Consider the following 234-nt stretch of genomic DNA (forward strand, 5'->3'; position numbering starts at 1 on the left):
GGCCTTGAAAACCTAGTTTAGGGTTCCCAGGGGGGTTTAATTCATTTTTAGAAATACCTTTCCTACTTGTAATGTAATATTTAAAAAGGGAAAAAAAAAGTTAGGGATTTTTACTACTTTTTTTCATTTTTCTAGGTCTACCTTTCCATACCAAAACGAGTACCTCATTTTTTTGTTTTAAAATTTCAAGGGGTTTTTTTTCCCACGGAAAAAAAGGTTTCAACCACTTTTTTT

Source organism: Penaeus monodon, chromosome 21 (assembly GCF_015228065.2).
Source record: "Penaeus monodon isolate SGIC_2016 chromosome 21, NSTDA_Pmon_1, whole genome shotgun sequence".
Taxonomy (NCBI): Eukaryota; Metazoa; Arthropoda; class Malacostraca; order Decapoda; family Penaeidae; genus Penaeus; species Penaeus monodon.